Raw genomic sequence first — 10,557 nt, 5'->3', positions numbered from 1 at the left:
CAAAATCAAGGTATTGGCAGGAGCACGTGCTCTCTGAAGCTCTGGTTGGAATTCTTCCCGGGTCTCTCCCAGCTTCTGGTCATGGCTGGCACTCCTTGGCATCACTCCAATCCTTTCCTCTGTCTTCATATGGACTCTTTCCATTCCTCTGTGCCCACGTCCAAATCTTCCTGTCTTTCTAAGGACATCTGTCATTGGGTTAGAGCCCAACCTAATCCAGTGGGACCTCATCTTAACTTGATCACATTTTCAAAGGCCCTGTTTCCAAATAAGGTCCCATGTGCAAATACCAGTGTTTATGATATAGCCCGTCTTTTTTGGGAGGGTGGTGGAAGGGGGACGTAAATCAATTCCCTACAGCACGTACAGTATCTGGTGCTTGCAAGTGTCCTGTGACTTGGTCAGGAGGACACAGCTCAGCAATCGTGGGGTGAATACAGGATCCCTTGCCAAGCCAATCCTAAACCCACACGCACAGACACCCACGATACCACTGCAAGTTGCTGCCTCAAGACAAACAGAATTTTGTGTTTGATCCCTTTTCCAAACATCTCTACTCTATCATTGTCTTTCTTAAGGAGTAACATGCAAACCTAAAGTCAAACACAAACAATTATATTAATAGTAAATACCAAACAAGGATTTTTTTTTTCCCCTAAGAAATGCTGGGTAACCATCTTGGATGTTTTCATCCCCGAAAGGATTACTGAGGAAAGCTTATTCATTTTTCTACCACAACTTTTTCTAAGGTTTCCAACCCATCCTTCTTTAATCATATAGCTTATGAGAAGGTTCCTTCTGAATTTAGGATCTCACAGGACAGAATCTCAGAATTTTAGCCTGAGAAGGGTCTTCCGAGATTGCCTCATCAAACCCCCTTAGTTTATGGATAAGGAAAACAGAGTGCAGAGATAGCAAAGGGCATAACCAACACCACATCCTGGAGTGAGCACCACCAGCTTGAATGTCCCGGGGGTTGACACCTAGCAGCTCTCCCTCCTTTCCACTTCTTTTAGTCACATGGACAGAAGGCTGTGAGAAAAAGCAAGCTACATACAGCGGAAGACTCACCTTGTTCCTTTCTTCATATTTTTGTACAGTGATATCTATTGAGATGAAATGAAAAAGATTCACGGGGTTTGACAGTATGAGTTCAATAGCAATACTGTTTCTGCCATCTAGGGGTCTTCTGACAAGTCCCTAACCCACCTACGAGGTCTGACAATCAAGATAGTGAACTAGTTTCAACACTGTTGCTAATAATTTTTGATATCAGAGGGATTACTCATGATGAATTTGTACCAACTGGACACACAGGTAACCAAGTTTCCTATTTGGAAGTGCAGAGAAGGCTGCATGAAAAAGTTAGACGACCTGAGCTTTTCGCCAACAATTTAGGCTCTTGCATCACGACAATGCACCAGCTCACAGGGCACTGTGTCTGTGAGGGAGTTTTTAGCCAGGAAACAAATAACTGTATTGGAACACTCTTCCCTACTCACCTGATCTGGCCCCCAGTGACTTCTTTCTTTACCCGAAGATAAAGGAAATATTGAAAGGAAGGCATTTGGATGACATTTAGGACATCAAGGGTAATACGACGACAGCCCTGATGGCCATTCCAGAAAAAGAGTTCCAACATTGCTTTGAAGGGTGGACTAGGTGCTGGCGTCGGTGCACAGCTTCCCAAGGGGAGTCCTTCGAAGGTGACCATAGTGACATTCAGCAATGAGGTGTGTGGCACTTTTTCTAGGATGAGTTCTCAAATTTAGTAGTCAGACCTCGTATACTTCGATTCTTCCATTTGCAAAATTTGTATAAAAAACTTATCACACAGCCCCATATAGACCACCAGATCAAAATTTATCTATTAGCAGTTTTCAATGTACCTTAAAATTAAAATTAAGGTACAGGAGTTCCTCAGAAATGTGAAGACATGTTGGGTTCACTTCCAGATGGCTGCAATAAAGCGGATATTGCTATTAAGAGAGTCACACTAGGTTTTTCGTTTCCCAGTGCCTATAAAAGTTGTGTTTGCACCAGACTGTAATCTATCAAATGTGCAACAGCCTTGTGTCTGTAAAAACAATGTACATACCTTAATTAAAATATACTTTATTGCTGAAAAATACTAACCATCATCTGAGCCTTCAGTGACTTGTAACCTTTTTGCTGCTGGAGGGTCTTTCCTTCAATTTGTAAAAAAGAAAAAAAGAAGAGAAAACGAAAAATGCGTATCTGCAAAGTGCAATAAAGCAATGCATAATAAAACAAGGTATGCTTGCGTGCCACGTGTTAAAACAATACAGACCTTTCCCATTTGTCCAAACACCCCAAACTGGAAAATTAATGAACCGTTGACCCAAAATCGAGTTATAAATTTTAAAATTCTGGCTACGTATATGTAGGTACTTAAAATTATTTTCCAAGTTGGTATTTGGGGGAGGGCAGGGGATATATGGGATATCTCTGTATCTTCCTCTCAATATTGCTGTGGACCTGAAATTGCTCTAAAAAAGTGTTTCTGTATATAACATAATATCATAACATAACACAACATAATATACACAATGTAAACGTAACATTATACACACACACACACACACACACACACATACTTTCTCCAATCCCCAATGTCATAATCAGCCTATTGAACTATAGATGTTTTTAATCCTTAGATTAATTTAACCGCTAGGGGTCACACTGACATAGCCGCCTGCGCAACAGATGCAAAAATCTCTCAACTTTTTAAACGCACACATTTCTTTCACTTTCATGAAGGTCGCATATGTTGCACCTCCATTCCTGAGAAAGGAATTTGCAAGGGACACACACCCTTTTCAGCCTGTCACCTCCGATTGGGTCAAGAAATTCACCCCCCCTGCCTGGTGCATCTTAAAGGGTTTACAAATGCCCCTCAAATGGTAGTAATGTTTGATCGGATAATAGTTTTCTGGTAGAAACCGCTGAAAGCAAAAGTTAGACAAAGTCAGAGAGGCGGGAAAAAGCTGGATTTTCCTAAGCAGTCACAGTGATTACACCGAGTATTTGTGATCTATTTTATTCATCCATCCCACCTATGGTGAGCGTTAATTGGACACCTAGAAGAATCCAGGCACTCAGTTATGTGGAGCAAACATGCCCACTTTCTTCTGTCCTGAGATCGTCTTTTTTTCGGGGGCGGGAAGAGAATTAGACGTGAGATATGCACAAAAATATGCCAAGCTCCCATCTGCTTCCTCTCTTCTAATTTTGGATGCAACTTATCTAAGGAATCAGTGTATTTAGCTGGAAAGCCATTCTGAAATCCAGATCTTTTAGGAAACTTGACCTGGGACGCCAGCGGCATTCAGAAGCAAATCCTACCTTGGATGGACTTAAGGTGGGAAAGACTCGTAGGCTCAAGGGTATGTGACATCCTAAGGTCACCTGGCAGCTGCTGAAACCCAGCCTCTGGCCAGAGTGCGTCTCCTTAATTAATATGGTTCCAGAAGACGTTTGGGAGATACAGACAGCCCGAGTTGCCAAGTACTGTGTGTGTGGGTTGAGTGGAAGCCTCGGGGGTGTTGGGCAGGCAACCTCTGCATATGCTAATAGAGCATGGCACATTTTCCAGGGGAATTTTGCAGACTGAGCAGTAGGATGGAAAAATATGAATTTCTGACTCAGAAGGCATGCTGCTGCCCGACTCTGTTTCCCATTGCATTTCGAGGAGAGGCAAGTGAAACGTTTAGGCTGCAAACGCCGACTATCCCCCCACGCCCACACTTCCTGCGCCTGTATCCTTTCTTTCAGCTCTAAAGAAAACCCTGCTTCTCCTTAGCAGAACTGTAAGCAATGATCCAGGCACCCTCGCTGTCACCCCGAGAGCCAAACTGAGGTCTCTGCTGAGGGAATATTCTGAAAATCTAGACACAAGAAACATGCACCGTTGACAGCAATCCTCTGTGTACATAAATGCACTCTTGTGAGTTCCTGGGCTGAGTGGTAACGGTGGTCAGGACTGGCTGTATAATTTGCAGGGCACAGTGCAGAATGAAAAGGCCGGGGTCTTTCTTCCAACATGCTGAAGAATTTCAGGATGACGATAGCCAAGCCTTAAGCCAGAAGTGGTGGTCCCTTCTAAGAGGTGGGACCCCAGGTGACCGGGGAGGGGCCCCGGCTGACAGCTCCATGACAGCGCGCCATGGAGCCTGACCGATTGTGAGTACTCTCCTTCTGAATCTCTCCTGGAACCCGCAGCGGCATTCTGGGACGGGCTTCATTCCTTATCAAAAGCATCTCTGACATTGTAGGTGGGACCCGGCAAGCCACAAACCAGTCCTTGCATTCTTCACGTTTAATGGGCTGTAGGTGGACGTTCGAGAGCTAGAAGGGACATCACGTTGGAAGGACCCAGGTGTGGAGGAAAAGACAGGGAAGGAGGGTTCATGGCCAAAACTGTGTGGCTTCCAGCAGGTTGCTGCAGATCTTTGTGCGTGTGGAGGGAAAGGGGAGGGTGGTTGGAGACAGAAAGGCACTGGTGGGTTTTGAGGAATGCATGCGTTTCTCCGACACTCACGCTGCTGTAATGTGGGGTGGGGCAATGAGTGGTGGGAGGTGATACCCGGTCAGTAGACAATGAGAGGAGAGGCGTTGGCAGCAGTCGGCCACATGTGGCATGATGATGGACCCACCAGGGTCACGGCATTACACCTGGGTTTCAGACACATATTTGCAGCAGAGTAACCGGACTTGCTGCTAATTGGTTGTGGGGTAGCAGGGCCAAGGGATGGAAAGTTATCACCGGTAATGTCTTGTTTTCTTGCCTGAACTGCTGGAGGCAACCTGGTGCGAGGGGCACAGATGGCACTCAAGGGAGAAACAAGTTTCCAGCCCTGAGTGCCACCACCGAGACACCCAAGTGGAAATACAGGGATGGTGACAACTGCCTGAGAAGACACTGTTGGTTTACAGGTGACAAAAGAGCAGTTGGGGACATTGGCTCCAGCCACAGCATTTGGTTCCCTGGTTCGTGGGAATGTCTGCTTCATGTGAGTTCATGTTGGGTCCTGCCTTCGAAGAGAAGGCAAGTCATAGTCCTTTTGAGAACGGAAGAGTTCAAAGTCACGTGTTATTTGTGCTGATAAAGTTATTCCATACCAGGGGCTGAGGCACGACCCAGGAAAATCGAGACCTCGCCACATCTCTTTCGATGGACTTCTTTAATCTTATGCATTTAAATCAGCTTTCAAGCGCGTCTCCAAATGCATCATGTAGTCATTCGACAAACATGCCGTGAGTGTATAATACACCGGTGAGACTGAGCTGGGGGTGCGAATATCATCCTTGTCTTCGAATGGAGGACAGACACATTACGAAGTGGGCAGCTGCTAGTGACGTGGTGTTGGCAGAAGTGGTCTTCAGTAGGAACAGAGGAACATGGGAAGAAACTCTCCAAGTGTTGGGGGGAAGGGAGGAGCCTCTGAGATGGGTTTATATAGAATCCAAGGTGGAGCGATATAGAGTTACATCGTCCTGGGTGTCACGTGGGTTTTGGAGCAAAGACGCACGAGAATGGACATTGGGGAGGTCCCAGGTAGGAAGGCCTTGCAATGAGGAAAGTGGCAGATGATGGAACTTTGAACCTGGGTGCTGGCATTAGACATAGAAAGACGTAGGCTGGTCCAGAACGGTATTTAGATTAAAGCAACAGGACAGGGGGATTAGATGATATCCATACTCTCAGATGAACCTACTTCAGTATTATTTGCTGTTGTTTCTTTGCTCTGGACCATCGTTGAGAAAGAAGCTGTATTATCGTGAGCGGCCTTGGGCTTTTGCTCCATAAATGAAAGGCAATTTGGAGGGGCCACACCATGGCTGATCGAACGGCTAATCCTCACCTTGGTATCATGAGTCATTTTACGGGGTTGCTGTAGGGTAGCAGTTTGATGCGATGAATCCTGGGGGTGACCCAGAGAGTTATAGAGAAACGGCTTCCAGACGTGGGGCTTGTTCTTTCACAGCACATTTCCTTCAGGTGGTATGGAGAAAACGTCTGGTTCCGACAGGTAGCTAGCATAATGCAGACCATATTTCTTTTCTAAATATTCAGTGAAGGATGGCTGCTGTTCGCTGCAATACAGTCTGGGGCACCGTGGACGCCAGTCTCGCTCTGTCTGTAACTCTTTTCAGGACTTGAGGCAAGTTCGTGGAAATGTCCGGCGGCAAGGCCTCCATGTAACTTCTGGTTGATTACTTTTGGTGGAAAAAATCAGATTCCATGGCCCAATCCATCTTTAGGACACAGTACATACCCCTCTCACTTCCACCTTGAATGTCCAGGGAGACGCAAAATAATGATTCTAAATCGTCTCTCAATAACCCTCATGACTCGGTTACGTGACTTGACTTCACTCTTTCCATTGCCGTTAAGGACTCAGGGTGCTTCATTCCCAGTCACGTTCCAACCTCTTTACCTTTTCGATGTCCTTCTAAGTCTCTCCACCCGACTGTTGTTTGAAAACAGGCAGGCACTCTTGACCAATGGCCGAATAGCAGTCTACCAAAACCCGAGGGGGTTCTAAGAGTTACAGGCTGGTTTTACACCTCCAACCCGCCTGCAATGTATTACTGTGTGATTATCTGAACATCCGAGAAGCTGCATTGTAAACATGTTCTGTGAACAGGGTCATCTGGGGACAATGTCTTTCGATCTGTGCATGTGTAGTCTTCGTGGGGAACGGTGAGAAAGTCTAAGCAGGGAGGAAGCACTAGTTTCGTTACCATCTCTACAAGGCTTTGGTTTGGGCTGCATTTCTCTGGTCCCCTCACGGAGCATACAAGATAGAGAGAGGGACACGTTTCCGTTCCCTGTTACCGAACGTGGCGTAGGTTTGTCTGCTCTGTATGTGACCCAGCAGAGACCACATTTCGTGTCGTGATGACAGTGGTGTGGACCTGTGAGCCTTCCTCAGCCCCAGGCATGCTCCCTTTGGAAAAAACACGCTACACACACCATCCCCACTACCTGTAAACTGGATTCATTTCCCCGTGTGTGTCTACTTCTCTTACGGGATGATAATGGGAAGACATTCTACCAAGCCCGGTTGATTCCTTCCATGAGGCACCTCAGATAGGTGGAAATCGGTACCCAAGTCCACTCTTTTCTGTGTGCAATTCTATGGCTTTCTGGGCAAGGCAGGCAGCTCTAGCAGAGAGCAAATAAGCGACGAGGAATAATGTTATTAAGCCATAGAACCAAGACTCAGTTAGTTTATTAAGCCATAGAACCAAGACTCACACGTCTGCTCTGAGGGCCAGTACCGTGACTCAGATGCACCCTAGATGGGCATGGCCACTCGTCACAACAGACAGACCGGTGCCCAGCCGTCCTGTCGTCCCGCACTGGTTCCTGTAGCAAGGGAAGAAGAACATGGGCATTGCTAAAAAGTTAGAAGCCATGTGTTCCACAAAAGTGTCCATATGAGATTTCTGTGGCTGCTGCAACAAATTACACAAAACTGAGTGGTTTTTTTCCTCTCTCAATCCTGGACACCAGGAGTCTGCCATCAGTGTGTCCCAGGGCCACGCTCCCTCCGGAGGCCCCCGGGGACAGTCCCTCCTGGGTCTTCCAGCTCCTGGGGGCTCCAGGCGTCCCTGGGCTGGTGGCCACCTCCCTCCCATCTCTGCCTCTGTCTCCACGTGGCGTCCCCTCTGTGTCTGTGTCCCTCCTCTTATGTCTCTGATGAGGACACTGTGATTGGGTTCAGGGCCCCCTGATCCAGGACGACCTCGTCTCCGATCCCTCACTCAGTCCCATCTGCAAATATTTTTTCCCCAAAATAATATCACTTGCAAAGGTTCTGGGATTAGGATATGGACATATGGTTTAGGAGTCACCACTTAACCCAGTACAGCTTCCATAGTAGATATTTGCCCAGCAGCCAGTGTATTAAACTGGGTTTCTGTGTGCTTTTAAGGGGTGAAAACGGAGTAGTAATAAATTGTTATTCCTGACATTCCACTTGGTATTTTAGCAAAATAAAAGTTCTCTAGATTTGCTTAGTGAAACTTTACAAGAAATAGCAAGGCATTGGCTGTTACCAGTTTGGTTTGAGCCTTGGATGAATTCAGGGGAGAAACTTAGCAGCTGTGAAAATCTCACCACCTCCTCCTGCCCTCTCACAAGAAAGCTTTCACGCTTCAGAAGCAGCAAAAGAAATATAATTTCCAGGAGAACAGAATTCCATGTCCACATGGAAAAAGTCACTGGGTGGAAAAGGCTAAGCAAATGAATAGAAAGCCATTTTGAAGATTTCAGTTCATCCAAAGGACGCTCCCTCTTTCCGAGATAAAGAACAGTGAAGTATATTGCTTTTCTTGTAGAAGACAGACTCCTAAGACTTGGAGAGAAACAATTCAAATTGGCAGCCAATGAACAGCTGACGATGTAAAAACGCCATGTGAGTGGAAGACGTCTCTGAAAGGCCTCTTGGAAACACCTTTTTTTATATGCGATTGAATTCCGAAGGAGCTGTGCAATACCCAAGTACCGGAAAGGATTAGGGACCCACGTTTTAAACATCTCTACAGGACTCTGTGCAGAGAAGCACACCTACCTACACTCGGTCTGGTTATCGGTGAAAATTAAATAAACACTGTCGGTAATTACGCCTTTCTCATTTGCAAATGCGTGGTACACACCCAGTTCGAGAGGAAGAATATTGTCTTACACTTCGTGGATCGTAGCTGCTTTCCTTTTCTGTTTTTTTTTTTCTTTTAAGCCGTGCGGAAATTCCACTCCCATGGAAAAAAAATTCTTCCACTTCAAATAATATAAGCCCAACTTAGGGAACAACTTTGGAGTCTGAAGTCTGTACCGTAATCATCAGGCGCGGAGTTAAAATATGAAGGGAAACTGTTAAGACGTTGGAAAGGTTCGGAACAGACGGACATACCATCAACCACAAGGTGTCAGTGACCTTTACGAAAAGTATGTGCGACTCATTTTAAAAATCGATGATGAAACTGTAGTTGGATCCCTCACACACAAGCACAAAGAAAGACCTATGGCAACTTTTGTTTATGCCAGACCAATGTGAAGTTAATCATGGCCTCCGGCTAATGCTTATCCCAGATCTGGTGACACTGTGGATGAAATCTAGACTCGCTTGTTGTTTCTGCAGATTTACGTGGAAACATTTTCTAAGTCCAGATGGAAACACAGCTTAGCTGGCGTCAGTGCCCAAGGGTTCTCATGATTTCTTGCAGGGAGACGAACGTCAGCTCTGTGCAGACACACCCCACACAACACACGCTGCAGAGAATGCAGTGGCCACATGGTTTCACAGTTTGCACGGGGACCAAGGCGCAGGGGCCGTGGGGGTAGCTGCAGGTGCAGGCGCCTGGCTGCACACCTGCCCTATGTAACGTTCACCCTCCACCAGGCAGCCCTCCCCACTGGGCGACCCACGAAGTCCTGTTCTTTTTGACTCAGAAGAGGGCACAGGGACCCCGCTGGACGGTGGTGCCAGCCTGGGGCAAGGGGCGGCTGGATGGCCCGGTGAGAGAAGCCCGGGAGCAGGACCTGGTGGTTAGTTCCGCCTGCGTTTCTGTCTGGGCTTTGCCATTCAACCCAGGTGTGATATTCAGCCGACCGTCCCACCTTTGTGAGCCTCATCGAACATCCCTGGGAGAATAACACCATTTGCACATCAACCCAGGTGTTCCTTGGAACGAACACCCTCTGGCATATAAGTGTGTGTCTCACACAGAATTCGCTTTCAGGATGGGGTCATCGAGTCAGGGAGTTCGAGGAAAACACCGCCATGCACTCAAAAGTGTAAACATTTTCTGTTTTTTGTTTTTAAATGTGATTTTGACGCAACAGAGTGCTGGTGTTCAGATATGTGAAAACGTGGAGCATTTTCACGGGGGAATGAATTAAGACGTGATTGGCAATAACCCATGGTAATCCCGACTGTTGTTTGCCGAAGTGCAGGAAAAACATTTTTAAACACATATTTAAAGGTTTTCGTAGATAATACAACTTATTGTTACTGGTTTTAGTCGTCTGGCTGTGGGAGTCACTAGAGATGGACTATGACAGGGCCCTACCAGCAGTCTTGCCGGGTACCTGGGGGAAGGGAGCTGCCTTTCGTGTCTTTGTTCCTAAGGTTATTCAGACCCTTTTATGGGGATTTGGGGCACCAGTGCTTCCTGTCACCCTCTCTTACTGTCCCATGGGGTACGGTAGACCTTGTAATTTTCTGACTCCTCTCTAGGTGCTGCTTCAAGATATCCCAGACTGACGTTTCGGTGATTTTGACTTAAATTTACTTAAGAAACTGCCAGTGCAAGAAGAGCGCTGTCACCTCTCTGTCCCCCTAAAAGGTCGAGGTGTATCTCTTACGTGACAGGTGCCCTTCTCACACCTGGACGACACTCCTGACCACTAAACAACTCAGAGCCAAAGAGTCTGTGTAAACAAACCTCGTCGCCCCCTTTCTAACTTACTGACTTGTTTCAGTTTCCTCCTTAATGAATATCTACCCCTCGCTTGACATTGTCTTC

This window comes from Rhinolophus hipposideros (genome assembly GCF_964194185.1).
Source record: "Rhinolophus hipposideros genome assembly, chromosome: X".
NCBI lineage: Eukaryota > Metazoa > Chordata > Mammalia > Chiroptera > Rhinolophidae > Rhinolophus > Rhinolophus hipposideros.
Note: the sequence above shows the minus strand (reverse complement) of the source record.